The sequence below is a fragment of the Myodes glareolus genome, chromosome 3 (genome assembly GCF_982192425.1).
Source record: "Myodes glareolus chromosome 3, mMyoGla1.1, whole genome shotgun sequence".
In the NCBI taxonomy this organism is placed as follows: domain Eukaryota; kingdom Metazoa; phylum Chordata; class Mammalia; order Rodentia; family Cricetidae; genus Myodes; species Myodes glareolus.
This window is the reverse complement of record NC_142028.1, coordinates 99,636,678-99,663,146: the sequence shown is the minus strand read 5'-3', so window position 1 is coordinate 99,663,146 and position 26,469 is coordinate 99,636,678. Positions and strand designations below refer to the sequence as shown.

General features: G+C 37.0%; 1 pseudogene; it reads left to right on the top strand.

The window, feature by feature from the left end:
* Window positions 1–2,720: 2,720 nt before the first annotated feature.
* Window positions 2,721–26,469, top strand: part of LOC125412661 (fructose-bisphosphate aldolase A pseudogene) — a 73,577-nt pseudogene continuing 49,828 nt past the window's right edge.

Sequence of the window (26,469 nt, the reverse complement as noted above, 5' to 3'; positions counted from 1 at the left end):
CCATAGCAAAGACATACAAGACCAAGAGATATTTGATGACTACTTCTCTTAAAGACAAAGTCCTTGAACAAATGCTTGTCATTGGAGCCTTGGCTGCATTTCTATCGGTCCTGATATCTGACTTCAGCTTAACTATTACACAGAAGACACACCTGTGTCAGCACACTTGCTGCTAAGGGAGCATTGCTAGCACACAGAATTTCTCTTGCATTTCACTTCAGAGCTGATTTATGAACTGCAGTCTGTAGGCAGGGGTCTTCATATGAAGTCTTCAGTGCTTTCATACATGTATAAAGTAGTGCCATAAATAATGTTACCAGAGGCAGTGTAGCACAGCACGCTCTCAATGAGCTGAGAGTGAAAGTCTCTAACGTTTAATGAGTGTGTATTTCATTCTATTGCAACTCAAAGCATATTGGGAATTTTCTGATCTTTTTATTTTCCTTTTTTTCTTTGATCAGCAATGCTTTTTTTCCTTGTCCTTTTATCCATCAACTTGTGCCTAATTTCATACACTGTCAAACTCTTTGCTTTTTTGGGAGAGGATACAAGGAAAGGTTCTGGTGGCTAAAATTGGAAAGGGCCTTCTTTATGCTTTACTAACATGAGATTACTTTTTTATTAAGAAGTTCTGGGTCTGGGGATGAAGCTCAGTCGGTAGGCTGCTTACCTAACATGTAGGAAAGCCCTGATCTTGGTCGGCAGTACAGTATAAAACCAGGTGTGGTAATTAGAAGCTCAAATTTATCCTGAGCTATTTTGTGAGTTCAAGGCCAGCCTGGGCTATATGGCATTTTACCTTTAATAAAGTTGCAACAAGATACAGTTGTTATCAATGGCTTCAAAGATGTATGGTTGCCATCCTGAGAAGTCTGGGGAGGTTAAAACCAGAAATGAGCAGGTGTAAGCTCAGTTTGTACCTCAACAATGGTGATTTTGGGTGAAAAACTTACTTGTGTTTCTTCACCTATAGACTAGTAAGAGTCATGGTATAGGATGTGAAGATAGATTGAAATAACATGTCTAAACTCTGGAGCAATGTTTTTTGTATAAGGTAGGCGCATTAAAGGGAAGTCACCATAAGAATCAAAAGTGAGCTGGGCAGTAGAGATGCACACTTTTAATTCCAACACTTGGAAGGGAGAGGTTGACAGATCTCTATGAGTTCAAAGCCAGCCTGGTCTACGTAGTGAGTTCCAAGACAGGCTCCAAAGCTACACAGAGAAACCATGTCTCAAAAAAATCAAAGGAAAGAAATCAAAAGTGAGTATAATGTAACAAGGGGAGTCAGTCACCCCAGTGATGGTTCTGTTTTTCCAGCATATTATGTAGTGTGCCTTTCATGCAGCCAAATTCTCATTTTTGATTTAGAGACATTTTTTCCTTATTTATTTATTTAAAGAATTTCCACTTCCTCCCCTCCTCCCAATACCCTCCCGCTCCCCCCACTCCCTCTTCTCCTCCCTCACCATCCCCAAGAGCAGTCAGGGTTTCCTGCCCTGTGGGAAATCCAAGTTCCTCCCCCCTCCCTCCAGGTCCAGGAAGGTGAGCATCCAGACAGGCCAGGATCCCAGAAAGCCAGTCCATGCAGACGAAACAAGACCCAGTGCCATTGTCAATGGCTTCTCAGTCAGCCCCCATGTCAGCCACATTCAGAGAATCCGGTTTGATCACCTGCTCGTTCAGTCCCAGTCCAGCTGGCCTTGGTGAGCTCTCAATAGATCAGTCCTCTTGTATCAGTGGGTGAACGCACCCCTCGCGGTACTGACTTCCTTTTTGATGTTCTCCCTCCTTCTGCTCTTCATTTGGACCTTGGGGGCTCAGTCCAGTGCTCCAATGTGGATGTCCGTCTCTATCTCCATCGATCGTCGAATGAAGGTTCCCTCTGGTTCTGCTTTCCTTGCTCACGATCTCCCTCCCTCTGCTTCTCATTTGGACCTAGGGAGTTAAGTCCAGTGTTCCAATATGTGTCTCTGTCTCTATCTCCATCCTTCGCCATATGAAGGTTCTGTGGTGATATGCAAAATATTCATCAGTATGGTTATGGACCAAGGCCAGTTCAGGCACCCTCTCCTCTGCTGCCCAGGGAACAATCTGGGGACCTCTCCTTGGGCCTGGGAACCCCTCCAGAATCATGTCTGTTGCAAACCCTAAAATGGCTCCCTTAGTTGAGATATAAACTTCCCTGCTCCCATAGCCATCCTTCCTCCCTCCCCCCTCCCATTCCCCCAAGCCATCCCCAATCCTCCCCCCTCTCCCCTCTCCCTAACCATCTCCCCTTACTTCCATCCCCCACTCCCCCTCCCACCCCCAGTGCACCCAAGTTTGCCTGGCAATCCTGTCTACTTCTAATATCCAAGAGGATAACTATATGATTTTCTTCAGGTTCACCTTCTTATTTAGCTTCTCTAGGATCACGAATTATAGACTCTTATCTCTCATTCTTGTTTGAGAAACAGTGAGAAATAAAGCAAAATTAGACTTCTTTTAGGAAGAAAATCTTCAAAAAATTTTCCCCCAATCAAAAAAAAAAACTTGGGAAGAATTAGGTAATTATATGAAAGACTACTCCTGAGAGTAGGCAGAGAGATTCATGGGATGTAAATAATACTATTTCAACTCTGTAATTATATGTTGTGAACACAAATAAGAGAAGCCAGTATAATGATGGGAGTGGAAGCTATGTTTCATGTCCTAAGGCCCATTTCATGTTGGTATAAATGGTCAGCACTGGTGTCCAGGATGACACAAACATGCTCCGATTGCCAGATTGCTGTCGGCCTGGTAATGTGGCAGACAGGTTAGAGAGTGCTTGTGCAGAACGATGGGAATGAAATTGCAGCCACTGAGACAGAACGTTTTTATCCCATTGTATATTTCCTATAAAGTCAAATAGCAGGTCATGTTGGTCTTTGGAGAAACAGTCAGTGATTTTCAGTGCTAACAGTCTCTATTCTGATTGTTACACATATTCATTGCAACATTAGTCAAAGTCATTTCATTGGGAAAGAAAAAGGTGTTGCATTGTCAAATGATCTTGACAGTGCTAACTATTACATCCTCACTAATGACCTTCGGAATACACATTAGCATATCCAAATCTTAGAGGGGGGGACGTTCGAGTTACAAAATAACTCAAACAATAGTTTCTTGATTCCCAAATTTAAAACAAATATCCTCTGTTTTTAATTGAATATTATTGTATTTTTGTGTTTTGCCTGCATGTAGGTGTCCATCAACCACATGTGTGCCTGATATCTGAGGCAGCCAGAAGAAGGTGTCAGATCCTCTGGAACTGGAGTTACAGATGACAGTGAGCTAATACGAGGCTGTTGGAAACCTAACCTAGGTTCTCTGCAAAAGGGACTAATGCTGTAAACAGTTGAGCCATCTGTCAAGACCCTTAATATATTTTTATAAACATCCTTTGTAGCTAGTGACCTGGGAAACAAACCTGGAAAACCCTGTAATTAGTTGTCTGTGAGAAGAAGTTTAGGTGTTTGGTAGGTAGGCAGCAGGTATCTGTGAGCTGTTTGGGTCAATGAGTTCTAACCTTGTCTCCTGAGATTCAGACATTGTGTTTTCCCATTGTTAATCCTTTAAACACACATAGGAAGAATATCTGAAATCTTTTGCTCTTGTTCATTACTAATTCAGGTAACTTGCTTGTATTGTGCTAGTAAGCAGAAAACCAGTTGTTTCACCGTTTTATTTTATATATCAGGTGCCAAAGACAGATCTTTGTCTGACAAAATCCTTTTAAACCTTTGTTCCATAGTCTTCTAGCCCCGAAGCATTTTTCTTTTTTAACTAAAACTATTTTCTTAATTTGAGCAATTCTCCAGGTTGAAGAAAAGTTGTAAGCACTGTTAGTACTTGTCAGGAGCAAATGGGACTCCAGGGAGTTCTTTGAGACGGGAAACATTTGAACAGGATATCATCTTGCTTTCAGCTGTTTGTATAGATGCAATTTCTGCAATTCTATACCTCACAACTCTAATTTCTCTTCATCTGTGTCTCAGGCTTCCATCAATAATCCTTCTACTGAAACACATTTGACAAGAGAGGTAGAGTGGACGCCCTTGCAATATCTCCTGAATGTCATTCAGCAGTGATTTGTAATCAGGCTTATACATTTCAGGAAGAAAAATGTGAAACCAAATAGAAGATTCAATCCATACCAGTCCAGATTGGACAAGGGCGATGTTAGAAGCATTCTATAAAATTACCTTTTGATTAGACGATGGAGATTTTGTAAAATATAAAAAGTTCTAGTGATTCTTTAGATTCACATTGTTTGTATGTATCTATAAAATAAAACCATCCTGTCATGTTCCTGGGTATGGAAAAAAAATTGACTCTTTTCTGGATCTAATTACATCTGTCTGAAGCACCATGATTTCTAACCACATCTTTCTAATCTAGAAACTGCATGAGACATTTATTCTTCATTCCTATCTTATCAGTATTAGAAAAATGATCCTATATTGTGTATATATTAAGCAAAGAACTAGGCTACTTCTGGGTCCTCCTGAGTTTCAGCTGATTATGAAATATAATCTGTACTTATTGAAGAAAAACCTTATGAAAATAAAAAAGATTTTTTTCGGATGTTGAAAAATGTGTTAACTATTATGCATTTTTATCTTTCTGTTTCATTAACAAGAGGTTTTGAAAACTATCAATTATTTTGAAAAAATTCTTAATGACCAAACACATCAAAAAATAAAAAGCCTTATGATACATTTTTTCTCAATTTAAAATGCCCTATATGTTGTGTATAGTGTTCTTTCATGGAGAGTATCAGGGCACTATGGGAAAGTACTTATCTGTGACCCTTCCCAACAATTTCAATACATCCTGGTGTCTCACAGTGCTCACAAAACATTCCAATGAGAACATGTGCTAGGGCCTGTTTGGAAGGAGGAGCAATGAGTAAAGCCTTGCAGTCAGTGTATGAATTAGATGAGTTGAGGGAGGTGACCATACAGGTAATTCTGCTCTCGTGAGAGCGATTGCATTGTCTGAGGAATTCTTATATACCTCCGACTCTAATAGATGAGCCTTATGCAATTTCTGATGAGGTTGTAGAAGACTCTTTGAAAGAGGTTACTCTAAAAAAGGAGAAATCAAGGCCTTTTTGTCCTGTTAAGTTCAAATTTCCCTCTGTTGAATTAATAGTCACTTTTCATCTGTTTAAAATGTTCATTAATACAACTGTACATATCTGAGGGGTGGAAAGTGATGTAAGCTTCTTGAGAACAATGACCAATCCAAGCTATCCCACCCATTGCCTCAAACACACGCCATCACATGCAAGGAGAATGGTCAAAGTTCACCTCTAAGTGACAGCAAACATACAAAACTTAACTATTTGTTTTTCTCAGATAAGAGGAATACATTTTTAAAGTAGTCTCCACTGTCTGGGGAATTCAAGCCAGTAGCCAAGTGTGGTAGAAGACTTCCGCTCACCTCCTCAGGAGTGAGAGTACACTATCCAGTCTGTTCTAGAAGAAGCCATCTTGGATCAAAAGGCTTCTCTGCTCTGTGCCCATTTGCAATGACTCTTGCTCCAAAAAACCAACCAGGTGTCAGTCAGGCCTGACTCGAAACCTGCACCTTGCAAACAAGATGGAGGAACTCATGTCTCACTGCACAGCACATCCTCACCACCGAAAAGAGTACCTTACATGGAAGCTGCTGGCGATGCAAACTGCTGAAGTTTGCCTCTTAATACTCCTTCTCCCCAAGCCACCAGTGATCACAGACTGGACTGCTTCCTGTCACACTTCTCATGATCATATGCATGAAGTCTTCTACTAAAGATGTCTCATTCATCACATGTGACTCACTGAACTACTGAAGCAGAAATGAAAGTTAGATGCCATTTGGAAGAAAACAATATTTGACTTTTCCCATCCACACGTGGAAAAGATTTAGGACATAATTGTTGTACATTCTGAAGAGACTGTTATAAATTAATAAAAAGGAGAAGTACGTGTTTCAGATCACTATGTCTTAAAATTCAGCAAGTGATGAGAAAAATTATGCAAACTCATGCATCTGACAGTGTTAAAATTGTATTTTATTAACCTCAGTTGACAGTATCCTTGCCATCTTACTTTAAATCTACCTCTTGGTTATAAACATATTCTAAAACTGACTCAGTTAATTTCTTTTTCTTTCTGGCATTCCTCATTAGTCTGATCTAACTACTGTACTTTAAAAAAATGTTCTTTGCTTTTTCCAAGACTGTATTTTCAAATTTTTGTCAACTGAAGATTTCTTTTTTCTTAAATTGATTTTTATTGAGGTCTACATTTTTCTCTGCTCCCCTCCCTGCCTCTCTTCTCCCCCTCAACCCTCTCCCAAGGTCCCTCTGGTCCCAATTTACTCAGGAGATCTTGTCTTTTTCTACTACCCATGTAGATTAGATCTATGTATATGAAGATTTCTTTCTGTAATATTTGTAACCATAGTCAACTCTTAGGACTAAGAAGATGCTAATCACAGAGAGTAAGACCTGCTGCTTCTTTTATTGCTGTAATATAAAGGTCTTAGTTAGGATAGATATTGCCAAGGTATGAATAAGTAGCACTGAGCTCATGAAGAGTGCTGTGCTTTCTACAAACCGAATCAGTGTAACAAAAAAAAGTCTAGCAGAAGTCTGTGGCTATCTTTGATCCACGTTGCTTAGATGGAAGCATAAACTCTTAGTAGTGTCTGAGAATGTTTCTGAGATTTCACCAAACAACAGATGCTGATTATAAATATGTAGAAATGGTAAATATTTGGATGTTTGCTTTTCAATGCCCTGTAGATCATTTGTTTGGCTGTGTTGTTTTTCAATGGATTACATTAGGTCATTTAGTGAATGTGTCATCATGGAACCTATTTTCTATAAAAATGAGAACTCCCACTCTTTGCTCAAATTAACTGGATCAGACTCTGACTGTGAATATTTGAGCCTTGTGGACTTAGCCTTTATTGTGTATCAGGTGGACAAAATCAAAGGACACAGAAGAAACAGATGTGAGTCACATGAGCTGTGCAAAGTAGAGTCTGGCTGATTATTGTAGTTGGGCGCTGTGCTTTGAAAGTCTAATCTTTTTCAAAAATTCCTGACAGCAGAGGCTTATGGTGAAGTCTATATAAGAAAATTTGTAGATGTGTAATTGTAAAGGGATCACCAACTTTTACTTTGGAAATTATGAAAATAATTTGAGTTGAGTCTCAGTAAATTTAGTTCATTATCTGATACTTCTTTTGTTTATCATTCATTTTTTAACAATCATATGTAGGGCTTTCTCTGGCTGCTCTTAAGAATGGTATATCAGAGACAGGTATAGATTTAAAATCTACACTGAATTTGATAGAAAAGGTTATACCAAATTATAGTTTAAGATGCACTAAAATTTCATCCCATTGGCAGATATTTGGATATTAAATATTCTCTAAACACGGCTTGATTTTTTTCTTAGTTTTATGCTTTCCCGTTGGGTTAAAGTCACATAATTATGGCTTCAGAGACAGATGACCATGCACTTTAATTTGAATTATTACAGCTGAAACATTTACTTGGGAAATGAAAATACAGTCGAAATTTTAAAACTTTAAAAGAAATATACAGATAATCTGAGTTTTTATTTAAATCAACTTTGATATATAGACATCATGAAAAATGTATATTTTTTAAGTTTTAATTTCATATGGAAAGGAAAGTAAACCTTTAGGAATACTAAAAATATACAATATGGAAAATGATCATTCATTTAACAGATGATGTAAATTCTGGGACACACACATTTGATTGCAATCTGGAGTAACAAATCTGATAATTACACAGGAGGCTGGTTATACCATTAAAACTCTGAAAAGGTCCCTATATTCAGAGGGTATAATAGTCTTAGCAAGCCTAAGAATTAAGAACACACTTGGAAGAGCTGTGGCATGGAAAAGTGGAAATTTACCACAGATGAGGATGAAAAGGGGTGTGGGGAAGAGTCTTAGCCAGTTGACTAACAAAGATGACTTCTTAAGGAACACTTAATGCAGTGGAAAGGAACTTGGAATGTTGATAACTATGGATCTACTTCATTTAAGAGTTTTAGTCTAGTCTTCCACTAATCTTTCAGGATTCTATATGCTCTGGATGAGACAGCAGAGTTCAGAAAGACTAGAAATTTCCCTCAGTTAACACAGTAAGGATGTAATAGTGGTGGGCTAGGATCCAGGCTTACCTATGATATGTAAAATAACACAAAACTTTTAAAGATGTATTTTAAAAAGTGTTCAACATCCTTGTCAACCAATGAAGTTCAAATTCAATTTACTTTGATATTATATATCACTCCAGTTAGAACAGCTATGATCAAGAAAACAAGTGACAAGTGACCTAAGGATGTAGGGAAAGGTGACCCATTATTCACTGCTAGAGGAAGTGCAAACTGATACAGCCCTATGCAAGTAAGTGTGGGATTGTTCAATAGCTAGACATAGAACCATTTGACATCTCAGGATTATGCTCAAAGGGCTCTGTATCCTGCTACAGATATACTTGCTCATCTGTGTTCATTGCTACTCCATTCATAATATCTAGAAAATGGAAACAGCTTGCATACCTGTCTGTTAACTCATCAATCAATGACGAAAATGTGATGCATTTATATAAAGAAAATATATTAAGCTCTGAAAAATGTAAAATTTTAGGGACATAAATGGAACTGGAAATAATAGTGAAATCGATCCAGTCCCAGAAAGATAAACACAACATGACCTCTCTTGTACATGGATCCTTGGTTTCAGTCTTCAGATTTTGTGTTTAAAATGGAGTACCTATACAGGCCAAGAAACATAATTAATTTTTTTAATGTACCGATTTTGACAGGCTTTGTAAAAATGAGCTCATTCATTTAGATGTGATCAAGTTATTCTTAAATGTATTCAAAGTTTCTGCTTAAAAAAATCTTTTGTAATAATTATCTTCTCCTTTAATAGTCTTTTCTCATTCCTCCTTAGATTGGCAAAGAATGATCAACAGTAAGTTTGTCAGTTCATAATTTCTGCAGTCTACTTTTTTGCTACTTTAGAACTAAAATATCATTTTAAATACAAGGATCAAAATTAAAAGAAGGTAGAATCAAAAACTTCAGATATAGCTATAAAAAGTACTTCTTTTTTGTTTTTTGTTTTTAAAAGTTTTTCATGATTTTTATTGAGCTCTACATTTTTCTCTACTCCCCTCCCCCAATGTCCAAATGCTCCCAATTTACTCAGGAGATCTTGTCCTTTTATAATTTCTACTTCCCATGTAGATTAGATCTATGTAAGTCTCTGTTAGATTCCTCATTGTTGTCTAAGCTCTCTGGGATTATTATTTGTAGGTTGGCTTTCTTTACTTTATGTTTAAAAACCACCTATGAGTGAGTACATGTGATAATTGTCTTTCTGTGTCTGGGTTACCTCACTCAAAATAATATTTTTTAGCTCCATCCATTTTCCTGCAAAATTCAAACTGTTGTTTTTTTCTGCTGTGTAGTAGTCCATTGTGTAAATATACCACATTTTTTTTTATCCATTCTTCTATCAAGGGGCATTTAGATTGTTTCCATGTTCTGGCGATGGCAAACAAAGGTGCTATGAACATAGTTGAGCACATGTCCTTGTGGCACAATTGAGCATCCTTTGTATATATATCCAAAAGTGGTATTATTGGGTCTTGAGGAAGGTTGTTTCCTAATTTTCTGAGAAATTGCCACACTGACATCCAAAGGGGTTGTACTAGCTAGCATTCCCACCAGCAATGCAGAAGTGTTCGCTTTTCCCCACAACCTCTCCAGCTTAAGTTGTCATCAGTGGTTTTGATCTTAGCCATTCTTTCATGTGTAAGATGGAATCTCAGAGTTGTTTTGATTTGCATTTCTCTGATGACTAAGGATGTTGAACATTTCCTAAATTGTCTTTCAGCCATTTTAGATTCCTCTATTGAGAGTTCTCTTTTTTATTGGATTATGTGATCTCTTGGTGTACAATTTCTTGAGTTCTTTGTATATTTTGGAGCTCAGACCTCTGCCTAATGTGGGGTTAGTGAAGATCTTTTCCCATTCTGTAGGCTGTCATTTTGTCTTGTTGACCATGTCCTTTGCTTTACAGAAGCTTTTTAGTTTTAGGAGGTCCCATTTATTAATTGTTTCTCTCAGTGTCTGTGCTGCTGGGGTTCTGTTTAGGAAGTGGTTCCTTGTGCCAATGAAATCAAGTGTACTTCCCACTTTCTCTTCTATAAGGTTCAGTGTGGCTGGCTTTATGTTGTGGTGTTTGATCCATTTGGACTTGAGTTTTGTGCACGGTGATAAATATGGGTCTATTTTTATTTTTCTACATGTTGATATCCAGTTATGCCAGAACCGCTTGTTAAATATACTTTCATTTTTCCATTTGATATTTTTTTGCTTCTTTATCAAATATCAGGTGTTTGAAGATGTGTGGATTGATATCCGGGTCTTCTATTCAGTTCCATAGGTCCTCCTGTCTGTTCTTATGCCATAATGAAACTCAAGTTCTCTTGGAAAAGCAGAAAACTCAGGATAGCCAAAACAATCTTGGTTATAAAAGAACTTCCGGAGGCATCATAATCCCTGACTTCAAACTCTACTACAGAGCTACAGTACTGAAAATGTCCTTTTAATTGAAAAGTGTGCAGGTGAGATTACTTCTGGCTAACCAAATTCCTAAAAAGAAAATTAAGACAAAATTTTCAGTATCTACTGACAGTTCCAGTTTGACTAAAACAAGGAAAGAGTTATAAAAAGTCTTTAGCAAATGAGAAATAAATTCGATATGCCATCTGTCAGGGACGGAAACAAGACAGACTTCTAGTGTCTAGGAAGCACTAAATGAAAGAAGAACATGGAACAAATGGAACCACTTGCTGAGACAAGGGGTAACTGCACAGAGACCCTTATTCCATCGCTGTGATCCACTGGAGAAGGCAACAAGAAGCTATTATTAAACGAACAAAGAATAAAAATGTATTATTCAAGTACGCTTTAAAAATACATGATAGGGTCACACACTCTATTATAAAGAATCCTACCAAAGAACTCATTCCCTTTGGACATATATTCAACAGTGCACTGGACAGACAATGGTGGTTCTGTTTTTAATTATCTGAAGAACCTTCTATGCTGTGTTCAGTAGTAGCTGCGCCAGCTTTCAGTGCCAACAACAATGTACAATCCCACCTTCTCCATAGCCTCTGTGATATTTGTTACCTTTTTTCCTTTTGAGGATAGCCATTCTCAAAGATACAATGTAGCATCTCATTGAGCTTTGTCTTTCTCTTTCCCTGGTGACTATGATTCTGAACATTTTTTGATTAGTTTATTTTGCGCAAAAATATTTGTTTGTGATTTTTGTTGCTTGAAAAACTATTTATTTGTATTGTCAAGTAATATTATGTTGTCAGTAGGTACCAGTTATATCTTAGTTGCATTCCAATATTGAATTTATGAATCAAATATGAATAATGGCATTATTAAATATCTACGTGTTCTATTTTGTGTGGACTTTAGCTCTGGATTCCCTTAGTAAAAAACAAAGAGCACAAGTTCTGGATCATAAGTTTAGAATGTGAATGATTTTTTAAAAAAATGACCAAGCTGTCTCGCATAGCGGTTATGTGACTTGAAATTCCACTAGAAGAGAATAAGAGTTCCAGGTGTTCTGCATTCCTGCCAGCACTGGACTCCTTGTCAGCATTCTGGATTTGGGCCACTTTAGTAGGTGTGTGATACATTTCATTATTGTTTTAATTTTGGAACTCCCTGATGACACAGAACACAAGGCATCTTTTCATTTGTTTACTTGTCACCCGTCTAACTTTGGTGAGGTATCTATTAAGGTCCATCTTATAATTTTTTTCTATCCTAGTTAGAGGATTTTAAGAGTTTTTTGTATATAATTTGGACCACAATCCTTTTCCAAAATGACTTTTCAGATAATTTCACTCAGTTGTGGCTGCCTTTGCATTGTGATGATATTATTTATTTTTACAAAGCAATGAATTTTTGGTTTATTTTGATAAAATTTCACATATCATTTTTGTATGGCTTTTATGATGGCTGGATGACAGCAGCAACTTAAAATTTAATAACAGCATATCTTCCTGCAAACAAAAGCGAGAATAACATTATACATAAAAATTGCCAATATTTTAGGCTGTATCACTATTGTTTAAACATAGGAACCATTATTATTTAAGAATATTAATCCATTCCTAAATATAACAAATTAAATCTTTATGTCTAGATCAATGTGTTATTCATATGATTACTTTACAGAAGACTTAGTATTATTCATTGCTTCATGAACCCTTCAAAATATTAATTAGGGACCTACTACAGACAAGAAATCCTTTTTAATTAATTGGACAAAAGGATATCAAATAATCTATGTCAATAAAACTACTTGCTAGTGAGGGTTGTTACCATATTTCCAAAATGACTGTAATACTAGGCTTGTAAGTGTCTAGTTCATGAAACAAGATAGAGGCATGAAAGATTTGCTCTTGTGCTCTGTACAAGGGCGTGATTATTTCTAGCTGTGGGAGTCAGAGCGAACCTTGTCAAGGATGAAGCATCTTATCTACTGTCAAATGTTTTCCTGGTGGGCAAAGTTATGGCTGTCAGGATACTCAGGGTCAATGAGAAGAGCATATTCCTTAGAGTCAGTCAGAAAGATGCCCTGTTTCATTTTGGCTCCCTCTAACTAGCTTGGAGTCAGTGTTGGACTCAACTTGTAATATATATTATATTACCACCATCTAATTCTATTTTATCATCATCATCATCTCTCTCTCTCTCTTTTTAACTTTTAAAATCAGTACGAATACTTCAATGACAAAGCCTTTAATCTCTGATATTTGCTTTTAAGAAATTGTGAAGGGCAGTCACGTTTAGGTTTGATCCAATGACCAGCTTGCTTTCTGTTTGAAAAGGTAGAAACATCTATATCTTTTTACTTGACAGCAGTGACAAATTTCTGTGGTTAAAATGGCCAAATAGGTGCCTTAATTTGGGGAAGGAATCAAGATAATTAGCACATCCATAAAGCTATCAAACTCTTGCAGTAAGAGCCTCTCCATGTTTTTTATGTCTCTGATATTATTAAAGATGATCATATATTTTATTGGGGACTAGAGAAATGATTATTTTCTGCACTATTAATCCTACATAGTTATAGGTAATAATAATAAATATGTTAAAGGAGGGTGTCCCCGTTTTCATTCCTATAAAGTTATTTTCATTGCAAACACTCTTTGGCCTTTCCATGGCTTTTGTTTTCTAATCTGACTGTATTCCTCCCATGGGCTCAATGCTGAATTCCCATAGCAAAATCTCAGCATCTTTGGCTTTGGATGTCTGCAATAAGCAGCTATACATTAAACTCGGTTATAAGGATAGAAAGTATTTTAAACTATGGAGCCTATTTTTTGTTCTACTTTATAAATTTGAATTAGTGATGGCTTAGAAATACATTTGCTCTGGCTTAAAGAGGGAGGAGGAAGTAGCGAGAGGGCAAAACTCTTCGCTGTCCATGCATGAAATTGCCTTTGGTAATTGGCTTTGGCGGTCCTAAGGTACTAAACTGTAGAGCTTCACTAAATGTGAGGTTGGAATGAGAAGGGTAAGCAGTAATTAGTCAGTCACTTTGACTTTTTAGACACAGCTTAGCATTTATTACTGTTTCTCTCACTGCTCTGACCTAAATCAATGACCTTTAAACTGGAATGTATTTCCTTGTACTTATTATACCCTCCTCTTTAACACTTCCATCGTACATTAAAAAAAATTAAAAACGAAAAGGATCAAGTGATTCAATGTACAGAGGACATCTAACCATCCATGAAGAAGGGACTTTTTTTTTTTAACTTCATTGAAACATCAAGAAGCAATCACTATGAGAAAAGAATTGACTCATTTAGTGTTAGAGGTGCTAATGGACCTTTATGATCAAGGTGAGAATAGCAATACAAATACACAGAGCAACTTGCAGAACAGGGAGATGGGTTAGCTGCCTAGCCTGATGACCTGAGATTAATTTCTAGGACCCACATGGTGGAGGAAGAAAACGGACTCCCACAGTTGTCCTCTGTGTCCATATGTGCAGTGTGAAGCCTGCTTGAGGAGTATTTATGTGTAATAAAAATAAATAAATCTAATAACAAAAGAAGAGCTTGTACTCAATGTATTTTAAAAACTTTTAGGTCAGAAAATTCCATCTTGGGTGGAATTTGAATCACAGCTGATTACCTATGTGTGGTAGATGAAATAATGGTCTCTTAGGTATAATCTCACTTTATCACCAAGAATATGTTATCTACAAGAAAAAGAGGAATGGATTTCTGTAAGTGAAACTAAAATGGCTCATAAACTAACTTAAAATAGAAATATTCTTTTGGTATATTTGCATGCGCACAATGCAATCACTAATGGTGGGAGAGGGAGGTAGAAGTGTCTATATTCCACTGGTGTGATGGGATGAGGAACTGAGCATTGATGTTTGGGAATGGAAGCAGTACATGATCGAGGGATGTAGGCATCCCATGTCAGCCGGTGAGGACATGGAGACAGACTATCCACCAGAGCCTTCCAAAGAGCATGGTCATGTCAACATCTAGACTTTGGCTTAGACAGACTGATGTCAAACTTTTGTGTAGCTTTCAGTCATGCATTTTTGAAACAATTTTATTATTCTTGTAGAAGAAATAAGTCCTGAGATGAATTCATTTTTGTAAAAACTTACTTTTTAAAGATAGAACCAAAATGTACAAACTTTCTATTTTCTGTTTTACTGCAATTGGATTTTTTCATTGAGGTTTTCTTATGTTTTTAATCCCTTGATTGAAGGGATGTCACAGTGACAGCTAGATGTGGTATGAGATGGCCAACTGCTGTAGGCAACACATGGTCTTGGAGGTGATGCTTCAGAGTTCCCTAAAAACACAGAGATTCCTGTCTTACAAAGTGTCCTCTTACTATAAAACTATTAGTGCCACAGCATGTTTTGATGATTGAAGCATTGATATGTACTTAGAAGGGCGAGCTATTTTGGAGTGTCTCTACAACTGCAGTTGGCCTTAAAACTCCATTCACTGGCAACAGACAATGTTACTTCAAAGGTATGAGGAAACATCAAAATGCCAAATGTTTTAATTGTGGTAGAATAGAACATATGATAAGGGATTGTAGACATTGAATTCCTAGATATGTCTCCTCAGGGAATTGCAAAAATTAAAAGTATCAATCTTCTGGATTATGTAGAAGGTGTGACAAAGGCTGTCGTTGGATGAATGAACGCAGATTAACAAAAGAGAGACAAAGCAACCTGAAACCATTGGGAAACTCCTTGGGGGGCCTCTCACTGCCCCCAAGTCAAAAGTGGCCCAGTCATTCCCAGTTACTGTGGAGGACATGTCTCACTAGGAAATTTAAAAAATCCTGAGCCTTCTATAAATGATCAAAGACCAAAGCTAAGAGTGTGTATAAATGGCTCTGTAATTGTGGGTTTGATAGACACAGGTGTGGATGTGTGTATCATTAATATAGAATCTTGACATTTAAATAGCCTTTTCAAGAGGCAGATGTTCAGTTCCTAGAAATTGGAACCTAATCTCAAGTGAAACAAAGCACGAGATGGGTAGAATGCGTAGAGACAGAAGGACAGAGAGGAAGGCCAAGTCCATATGTGGCTAATATTACAGTGAATTTATAGGGCCATGACCCGCTGCAGGAATGGAATACTCAGATTTACATTCCTGCAGTCCTAAAAACTCATATTTCTGGGAATGATATTATAAGTTTCCATACACAAAGGTTATCAGTCATTCTGGCTGAACAAGAACAGAAAGCAACTAGCATACCTTTAGAGGTACCAACGGCCCTGCCTTTAAAATGGTTAACTGAGAAACCAATATGGGATAAAGAGTGACCTTTAATAGAAGACAAACAACAGGATTTAGAACAACTGGTAGAGGAGCAAATAGATGTTCACCATATTGACGAATCAACCAGCCCTTGGAATTCTCCTGTATTTGTTGTTAAAAAAGAAATATGGTAAATGAAGAATAGTGACAGATCTAAGAGCTGTCAATAAGGTAATTCAACCTCTACAGTCTGAAATTCCTCTGTCTTCTATATTACCAAAAAAATTGCCTCTTACAGTTATTTATTTTAAAGATTGTTTCTTCACTATACCTTTACAAGAAAAGGACAGAAACAAAGTTGCCTTCATGGTGCCTTCTACCAGTGGTCGATGCTCCCACAGAGAACGCTCAGTAGCCTCACCTTATGCCAATACTTTGCAAGTCAGCCATTGGAAATAATATGTAAAAAAATTTAAATCTGTAATTTACCATTAAAATTTAAATCTATAATTTACCATGGCATTTTGTTATCTGATTCAAACATAGATACTTTAGAAAGAATGTTTGAAGAAGTAAATAAAGTATTGCCAAAATGGGGATTACAAATTGCTCCTGTAAAAATACAGAGGGAAAATTCTGTCAATTCCCTAGGTTATAAAATAGGTTTACAGAAAATTAGAACACAAAAAGCAAGAATTCGGAAAGATTAATTGCAGACTCTTAATGACCTTAAAAGATTGTTAGGAGACATTTCCAGTCTACAATTAGCTGCTGGCATAACACCTGATCTTATAGTTCATTTAAACAAAACCTTAGTTGATGACGACGACCGAAATCGTTCCAGGGAATTAACAGCTGAAGCAAAAAAGAAATTGATTTTTTTAAGAAAAATTACAGGAAACACATGTGGATAAGGTGAATCCAAATCTTAATTGCGTTCTAGTCATACTGCCTTCCAGAATTTCCCCTACAAGAATTTTAATGCTAAGGGAAGATATTATCTTAGAATGGATCTTTTTACCACACAAACCAAATAAAAAATGAAAACCTTATGTGGAAAAAGTCTCTGAATTAATTATAAAAGGAAAATTGAGACTGTCAACTAGCAGGTATAGACCCATCAGAGAGTATAGTGTTTTTTACTACTGATTAAATTAAAAATTTATGGGAAGACAATGAACCTTGACAAAGAGCTTATGCTAACTTTTTTTTAGAAAAGATTAATAGCAATTATACCAAAAGTAATAGAATTAGCCTGATAAAGAGAACTGCTTGTATTCTTCCCCACATTGTACGGAACACACCAATAACTGGAGCCTGTGCATTCTATATTGATGCAAATAAATAAGGAAAAGCAGGTTACAAATCAGAAGATTTAAGGTGGAACAAAGCCCTTATAATTCTGTCTAGAAGGCAGAATTATATGATGTCCTCATGGTAATAAGGGATTTTAGAGAACCTTTCAATATAATTACTGATTCACAATATGCAGAAAAGGTTGTCTTGCATATTGAAACAACTGAATTTATACCAGATGATACAGAACTGACTTCATTATTCTTACAGGTTAAGAATAGGTTTTGTCTATTATACATAACATACATCTGATCCTGTGTGGGTCTGCCTGGTCTTCTAATACAAGGTAATGCAAAAATTGAACAATTATTGATTAGAAGTGTGTTGAAGGCCTCAGAATTTCATAAGAAACATGTCAATAGCAAAGGTTTAATGAAAGAGTTTTATATTACAGGGCAACAAGCTAAGATTATAAAGAGATGTTCTACTTGCTCTTTCTATAACCAAACACCACTACCTGCAGGGAGTAACCCAAAGGGTACTCAAAGGAATGAAATCTATCAGATGGATGTCTTCCACTGTGCAGATTTTAGAAATTTAAATATGTACACTTATTAAGGTTTTCAATGGGCAACTGCTTTGAGCTCAGAAAAGGCTGATTCAGTAATCACACATTTATTAGAAGTTATGGCCATCATGGATATATCTGCACAAATAAAGACAGATAATGGTCCAGAATATGTCTCAAAGATAGTGAAACAGTTTTTTGCTCATAATATAAAGTATATTACAGGTGTACCAAACAATTCTATAGGTCAGGTAGTTATAGAAAGATCAAATAGAACTATAAAGGATATGTTAAACAAACAGAAAGGTACGGAAAATACTCATCAGAAATAAATTACATAATGCTTTATTAACCTTGACTTTTCCTAACACTAATGAGAAAGGAAAAACAGCAGCAGAGAGACATTGAATAATAAAGAAATCTTCTGAATAAAATCAGCCAGTGTATTATAAGTATGTGTTGACATGACAATGGAAACCAGGAGATGTGCTACTTTGGGAAAGTGGGTGGTTTGCTCTTGTTTCCATAGAAGAAGAAAAGCTATGGATACCATCAAAATTAATAAAGATTCGGTTTGAAAAAGAGAAACCTCTTGAGAAAGAAATGAAGTTTTATCCACAGAGTTGACAACCATACATGTGGTAAGGAAACCTTATAAGGGTTGTGGCAGGGTTCTGATAGTATCTTTATAGGAAAGTACTTATCATTAAAAAATCAAGAGACCCTGGACATCTAGATGCCTAAAGAGAAAAAGATAATTATCCAGATAGCATCACAAAGCAAAAAGAATTATGACTTATGAATACAGGTCATCTGAGGGTAAGAATCTCCGAACATAAATTTGAATAATAATCATGATTCACTTAAAACTCAAAGCTAACTTTGGAGTTAGACAATGGTATTTTCTCTAAATACAATCATGATGATAAAATCAAAATTCAAAGTGCCCGTCTCTTGTCAGGAGACATGATATGGAACAGAAAGAAGAAAGAATATAGAAAAAAAAAATTACTATTCCTCTTACCTATTTTTGTCTCTACCATACATTTCATTGAATATTCATCAGTATAAATAATGTTTAAGTTTTCCACAATGAACCATTAATTTTCCTACGGTAATCTTTGAAGTTTCCAGGAAGAAGATGGGGTCCCATAACAATGACTCCAGATGGTTGATATGATGTCCTAATGCTGATACTGCTACTATAAGACCTGTCTTGGGTACCAGCTGCTCAAAATGCTTCCAACTTGATTAGCTGAAATGGTGCACCTTTTTACAACATTCTGGCCAGAACTCCAAATAGGAACCTCAAAAAAACCCTACCGAATACCCAGAGACTATTTGCAATTATATCAGAAAAATTGTTTACTATTCTAATATGAGGTCTTAGGCTTTAAGTTATATAGTTATATAGGTATTAAGACTTATAGTTCAATAGTCATCCATGTTTGTCATGTTAGACTAATTAGGTTCTTTAGATATATAGAGATTATATTCTGCATAAATAGGTAATCTTCAACCACTTCAAAGAATTGTAGAATATGACATTTAAATAACTTAGGATTCTGTTAATGTGAAACACGATTGTTTCTAGTAACACCAATCTATTCACAAGAGAATGTTAGGCACCGAAGACACTACACTTGGAGCTTGTTTTCTTCTTGGCAAAACTGGCCTTTGGCAACGAACTTGCATTGATCACTGATAAAATGAATGATATCTAAACAAGACAAGCAGGATACAAAAAAAAGACTTTCAAATCTTCCCAAGACAGAATAAGAAGATTCTGAAAAATTTTCTGTCTCTGAAAATGGTTTGTTAGTTACTCTAGGCCTTAGCCAAAGTTGTTTGCTCCAACATTGCAAATGAGTTTTTGTGTGATTTTCCCAGGCAGCCAGTTGTCTCTGTTACTTGTTGCACATTTTGGAAGTTGCTTTATTGCCCTTCCTGCTTACTCAAGTAATATTATTTCTCTTCTTGGGTCTTCAAGGGGGTTGAAGACTAGCTAGTCATAACTACTTTCCTCTTATGACTTGGCCAAGTTATTTATAAGACTTAGATTCCTTAGGAAAGACTAATTATATAAATATTTATTACATGCTTATGCTGGTTGTAATTCTAATTTTTCTACTTGATATTTGTTCTTATTGCATATAATTTTGTATTAGGCTTAGAACTCTATTATTTAAACAAAAGGGAGAGGTGCTGTAGGAAATACTTCATCCAGTAGCCTTTAAGTTACCTGACCATGTGGATGTGGCTTTTAAACTATAAATGCCATGCTCCCTTTCTCTACTGTCCTTTGAGCAGAGGACTGTGATGTATGAGTCTACCACAAATTAAATAACCCTTTATTATATTCAACTCTGAGATAGTATGGGATTTCTTTTTAGTGCTCCTCTTTATCCCTGCATCTGAAGGATGAAGTCTACTTGATCATGGTGGATGATTGTTTTGGATAGTTCTTGGATTGGTTTGCTGGTATTTTATTGAGTATTTTTACATCAATGTTCATGAGAGAAATTGGTTTGTAATTCTTCTCTTTCTTTGTTCCATTGTTGTGTGTTTGGGTGTCAGGATAAGTGTGGCATTCTAAACAAATTTCACAATGTCCCTTCTGTTTTTATTGTATGGAATAATTTGAGGAATGTTGGTATTAGCTCTTTTTTGAAAGTCTGGTAGAATTCTGAGCTGAAACCATCTGGTCTTGGCTTTTATTTTATTTATTTATTTATTTATTTATTTATTTTGGTTGGGAGACTTTTAATGACTATTTTCCTTGGAATTATAACTGTATTTAAATTGCTTATCTAGTCTTGATTTTATGTTGGTATCTGTTACCTATCAAGAAAATTGTCCATTTCTTTTAGATTTTACACTTTTGTAGAATATAGATTTTGGAAGTATGACCTAATGATTCTCTGGATTTCCTCAGTGTCTGTTTTTATGTCCCCATTTGTCTCTGATTTTGTTAATTTGAATAATCTCTCTCTGTCTTTTAGTGAGTTTGGGTAAGGCTTTGTCTATATGGTTGATTTTCTCAAAGAACCAACCCTTTGTCTCATTGACTCTTTGTATTGTTCTCTTTGTTCTATTTTATTAATTTCTGCCCTGAGTTTGATTATTTTCTGCCATCTATTCCTCCTGACTAAGTTTTCTTCTTTTTGTCCTACAACTGTCAGGCATGCTGTTAAGTTGCTAGTGTAACATGAAGGGGCCGACTTGTTGGGGTTTCTGTCCCACCTGGTACCCCATTGCCGGCAAACCCCAAAGAAAATCAATCACACAGACATCTCTGTAAGTTATAAAGCTGATTGGCCCATTTGGTCAGGCTTCTTATTAGTCCTTGTAACTTATATTAATGCATTATCATTATCTATGTTAGCCATAATTGCTCAGTACCTTTTCCAGCAGGGGCAGCTTACATGTTGCTTCTTCGGTGGTCTGTGCAGGAGTGGCGGAGGGACCTTCTTGTTCTATTCTCATTGCCCTGCCTCTACTTCCTGTCTGGTTGGCCCATCTCTACTTCCTGCCTGGCCAATCAGCGTTTTATTAAAATATGATTGACAGAATACAGACAATTCTCCCATACCATTCTAGTGTGAGATTTCACCACATTCTTTATGTAGGCATTTAGTGCTATGAACTTTCCACTTAGCTGCTTTCATAGTATCCCATAAGTTTGGATATGTTGGACATTCCTTTTCATTGAATTCTAGGAAGTCTTTAATTTCTTTCTTATTTCTTCCTTGAATGGGTTATAATATAGTTGAGAGTTATTCAGTTTTCATAAATTTGGAGGATTTCTGTAGTTTATGTTATTGTTTAACCCCTGGTGATTCAATAACATACAAGAGGTTGTTCCAATATTTGATATCTGTTGAGAAATTATTTGTGACTATGTGGTCAGTTTTAGAGAAGGTTCCTTGAGGTTCTGAGAAGAAGGTATATTCCTTTGTGTTGATGTCTGTTAAGTCTATTTAAGTCATAACATCTTTTAGTTATCTTATTGCTCTATCTAGCTTTTGCCTGGCAGACTTGCTCATTAGTGAGAATAGGACATAGAAGTCTCCCAATATGAATGTGTGGGGTTTGATGTGTGATTTAAGCTTTAGTAATGTTTCTTTTAAAAATGTGCATGCCCTTGTATTTGAGGTATAGATGTTCAGAATTGAGAGTTCATCTTGATGGATTTTTTCCTTTGATGAATATGAAATATCTTTCCTACCTCTTCTGATTAAGTTTAGTTTGAAGTCTATTTTATTAGATATTAGGACAGTCACATCAGCTTGCTTCTTAAGTTAATCTGATTCGAAAATCTTGTCCCAACCCTTTACTCTGAGGTAATATCTGTCTTTTAAGTTGAAGTGTGTTTCTTGTATACAAAAGAAGGATAGATCCTGTTTTTGTATCCATTCTCTTAGTCTGTGTCTTTTTATTGGAAAACTGAGTCAATTGATATTAAGAGCTATCAATGACCATTAAGTGCTAATTTCTGCTATTTTGGGGGTTGGTGGTGGTAGTGGTAGTGAGTGTGTGCCTGCATGCATGTATGTGTGTGTGAATGTATGTGTGTGTGTGTTTCCATTCTTTGGTTTTAGCTGGTGTGAGATTATCTATTGCCTTTATTTTTGTGTGTACAGTTAACTGCTTTGGGTTAGAGTTTTCCTTCTAGTACTTTCAGTGGGATTTGTGAGTAGATGTTACTAAAATCTGTTTTTTTCATGGAATATCTTCTTTTCTCTGTCTGTGGTAATTGAAAGTTTTGTTGGGTATAGCAGTCTGGGCTGGCATCTATTGTCTCTTAGTATCTGTAAAATGACTGTCCACGACCTTCTGGGTTTCAGAGTCTGCTTATTTAGGGAATCTAGGAAGCTGGGAACCAACAAGTGGCCTCCTACAACAAATTGGCACCCATGTGGCCAACTATGATCCACTTAAAAGCCCAAGAGAACTTGGAAAGGAACTCTACACACACACACAAAACAAAGTTTAGTTGCATTTTTTTCAACTGGTGACTTGCCACAGCTCCTTTAAGAGAGGTTTTCCTGATTCAGTGGTAACAGGAAAAAAGCCAAGCCATTTTGAAATGCTAGCTTTCTGGGCCATGCTGGCAGCACAAACTGACTCTTTCAGGCAGGAGGTAGAGCTACAGAGCATTTGAGTGGGGGTTTGTGAGCAGACAGCTGCAGCTTGCTTAATGGTGGCATGGACTGGCTATGTGCCTGACAATGGAGCTGTGGGCATGGCTCTCAAAGGCAGCAAACAGCTCTACCATTCTGAGATGGCGGGGCAAGCAGTGAGTACCATATATAACCTAGTAATGCCGCAGTTAAGATTTTAAGAAGTGCTCTTTAACAGTAAAGAATTACAGATACACAATAGCACCGATTCAGACTTAAAAGACCTCTAAATGAAGCACAATGTTGGATAAATGTATGTAGACTTGAAAGAGAGAAGAAATGGAGTATAGAGATTTATAAAAGAAATAAATGGTTTAAAAAACAAAACAAAGCCTTTAAAGTCTTTAAAAAGACAGACTACAGAAGTAATAAAGTAAAAATAAATAAGCCACATAAAGGTGAAATATACACACAGGGTGTGGTTTATGTATATTATTGTGTCTTCTTTGAATTTTTTTTGGCTGTGAAGGAGCTAAGTACAAAGAGACATTTCATTGTATGGGGTGCTAAGCTTAACCAGCATGTATATTATAAACGTATCTTGACTTCAAAGTTTGAGTCTACGGATATGTTGCTTTGGAATAGAGATTCTTCTTTTGTTTCCACAGAATATGAGAACATGTGAATTGCTTCCAGACTAATAAGGTTTGATGGACCAAGATCCTCCTGAAAGATTGCCTTGAACACCCCTCAAAATTACTTTGTGTGCCTTTGATCTAGATTTTTCTCTTCCAGCTATAACTATTATTCTTAAGGTTTGCCTTTTCATGATGTCCCAGATTTCCTGGATGCTTTTGGTTAGGAATGTTTTGAATTTAACAATCTTTAAACTGATGAATCTATTTCCTCTATCATATCTTCAATGCCTGAGATTCTATCTTTTATTTCTTGTATTTTGTTGGTGTTGCTTGCATTTATATTTTCTGTTCTCTTACCCACATTTTCCATTTCCAAAACTTTCTAGGTTTGTGTTTTCTTTACTTCCTCCATTTCAGTTTTCAAATCTTAAGCTGTTTCCTTCACCTGTTCATTTTTTTATTTTAGCTTTCTTGGCTTTCTTTAAGGGCTTTATTGATTTCCTCCAATTTTTGCTTGTCTTTTTCTTCATTTCTTTAAAAGAATTTTTAATTCTCTCTTTAAACCTCTCTACCATCCTCATAAAGTTATTTTTTTGAAAGCAATTTTATTAAATTATAAAAGTTTCCATTTACGCCCCTCTTCCCAACACCCTCCCACTTCCCCCACTCCCTCTCCTCCTCCCTCTTAGTCCCTAAGGGGAGTCAGGGTTTCCTGCCCTGTGGGAAGTTCAAGTTCCTTCCCCCTCCCTCCAGGTCCAGGAAGGTGAGTATCCAAACAGACTGGATCCCCAAAATCCAGTATGTGCAGAGGAAACAAGTCCCAGTGTCATTGTCAATGGCTTTTCAGAAAGACTCCGGGCCAGCCACATTCAGAGAATCCTGCCACATTCAGAGAATCTGGTTGGATCACTTCCTCGTTCAGTAGCAGTCCAACTGGCCTTGGTAAACTCTCATTAGATCTGTCCCCTTGTATCAGTGGGTGATAGCATCCCTCGCAGTCCTTATTTCCTTTTTCATTTTCTTCGTCCTTCTGCTCCTCATTTGGACCATGGGGTGCTCAGTCCGGTGCTCCAATGTGGGTCTCCGTCTGTATTGCCATCCATCGTCGGATGAAGGATCTATGGTGATAAGCAAAATATTCATCAGTATGGTTATGGGCCAAGGCCGGTTCAGGCACCCTCTCCTCTGTCCAGAGAACAATCTGGGGATCTCTCCTTGGACCTGGGATCCCATATATAATCAACTCTCCTGTAAACCCTAAAATGACTCCCTTAGTTGAAATATATTCTTCCCTGATCCCATATTCATCCTTCTTCCATTCCCCCCCCCCATCCTGGTCAGCCGAGCTTTCCCCATTCCTCCCCTACTCCCTTCTCTCTAACCCTCTCCCCTTCCAACAACCCTCCCAACCCGCCGTGCACCAGAGGGTACCTGGGACTCTTGACTATTTCCTGCCTCCTGACGGATAGCTAAATAATCTTCATCAGGTTCATCTTCTTATTTAGCTTCTCTAGGATCACGAATAATAGGCTCAAAGACCTTTAATTATGGTTAGAATCCACTTATGAGTGAATACATACCGTGTTCCTCTTTTTGGGTCTGGCTTACCTCACTCAGTAAAGCGTTTTCTATTTCCATCCATTTGCATGCAAAATTCAAGATGTCATTGTTTTTTACCGCTGAGTAAAACTCTAATGTGTATATGTTCCACACCTTTTTTAACCATTCTTCTATTGAGGGGCACCTAGGCTGTTTCCAGGTTCTGGCTATTACAAATAGTGCTGCTATGAACATAGTTGAACAAATGCTTTTGTAGTATGTTAGGGAATCTCTAGGGTATATTCCCAAGAGTGGAATTGCTGGGTCCTGAGGGAGGTTGACTCCCAGTTTCCTGAGAAACCGCCACACTGATTTCCAAAGTGGCTGCACAAGTTTGCATTCCCACCAACAATGGATGAGTGTTCCCCTCACTCCACATCCTCTCCAGCATAGGCTATCATTGGTGTTTTTGACTTTAGCTATTCTGACAGATGAAAGATGATATCTCAAAGTGGTTTTGATTTGCATTTCCCTGATCGCTAAAGAGGTTGAGTACGACCTTAAGTGTCTTCTGGCCATTCGAAGTTCATCTGTTGTGAATTCTCTGTTCAGTTCAGTACCCCATTTTTTAATTGGGTTAATTAGAGTTTTAGTGTCTAGTTTCTTGAGTTCTTTGTATGTTTTGGAGATCAGACCTTTGTCTGAAGAGGGGTTGGTGAAGATCTTCTTCCAGTCAGAAGGCAGCCTTTTTGTCTTACTGACAGTGTCCTTTGCTTTACAGAAGCTTCTCAGTTTCAGTAGGTCCCATTTATTCATTGTTTCTCTTATTGTCTGTGCTATTGGGGTCCTACTTAGGAAGTGGTCTCCTGTGCCTATATCTTGTAGACTACTTCCCACTTTCTCTTCTATCAGGTTCAAAGTGGACAGATTAATGTTGATGTCTTTAATCCAATTGGACTTGAGTTTTGTGCATGGTGATAGATATGGATCTACTTTCATTCTTCTACAGGTTGACATCCAGTTATGCCAGTACCATTTGTTAAAGATGCTTTCCTTCTTCCATTGTATACCTTTAGCTCCCTTGTCGAAAATTAGGTGTTCATAGGTGTGAGGGTCAATATCTGGGTCTTCTATTCGATTCCATAGGTCGACCTCTCTGTTCTTATGCCAATACCAAGCTGTTTTCAATACTGTAGCTCTGTAATAGAGTTTGAAGTCAGGGGTGGTAATGCCTCCAGAAGTTCTTTTATTGTATAAGATTGTTTTGGCTATCCTGGGTTTTTTGTTTTGCCATATAAACTTGATTATTGTTCTGTCAAGGTCTGTGAAGAAGTTTGATGGGATTTTGATGGGGATTGCATTGAATCTATAGATTGCTTTTGG